The sequence below is a fragment of the Bombina bombina genome, unplaced genomic scaffold (assembly GCF_027579735.1).
Source record: "Bombina bombina isolate aBomBom1 unplaced genomic scaffold, aBomBom1.pri scaffold_1154, whole genome shotgun sequence".
In the NCBI taxonomy this organism is placed as follows: domain Eukaryota; kingdom Metazoa; phylum Chordata; class Amphibia; order Anura; family Bombinatoridae; genus Bombina; species Bombina bombina.
In genome coordinates, this window is record NW_026511106.1 from 74,385 (window position 1) to 75,185 (window position 801).

Here is an 801-nt window from a genome sequence, read left to right on the forward strand (position 1 = left end):
GGGAGGGAGAGAGGGGGGAGGGAGGGAGAGAGGGGGGAGGGAGGGAGGGAGGGAGGGGGGAAGGAGGGAGGGAGAGAGGGGGGAAGGAGGGAGGGAGAGAGGGGGGAGGGAAGGAGAGAGAGGGGGAGGAGGGGGGAGGGGGGGAGGAGGGGGGAGGGGGGGAGGAGAGAGAGGGGGAGGAGAGAGAGGGGGGAGGGGGGGAGGAGAGAGAGGGGGGAGGGGGGAGGAGGGGGGGAGGAGAGAGAGGGGGGGAGGGAGAGAGAGGAGAATGTCATTAGGTGTGAGCGAGGGACACAGTATTAAAGAACGAGAGAGAGAGAGAGAGAGAGAGAGAGAGAGAGAGAGGGGGAAGTTTAATTAGGTCTGAGCAAAGGACACACTGCTAGAGAGTCTGGGAATGAGAGGTTCACAGCAAGATAGCAGCAGCCTTAGTAAGGCACACAGTTAAGGAGCCTTTTAAAGTGGAATCAGTGCTGGTGAGAGCGAGAGGGACAGCGAAAGCAGAATTGGCGAGACCTAAGCAGAGATTAACAAAAGAGAAGAATGTCAAGGAGTCAGAGGGACAGTGTGTGAAGGAAAACAGTGCTGAAAATGACAGCGTGGGAAGCATTAGGCTGTCAGATGAGAAGAAAGGGAGCGCTGCTAAGAAGTACAAAAAAATATACTTAATGAGATTGAGAAAGAAAGGAGAGTCAGCAAGTATGGGATTGCTAGAGGAGCAGAGCGAAAAATTGTCAGGGAATCAAAGACTATGAACAAGACAAAGATATGAATGTCTGAGATGAAAACGGGAGCAGATCA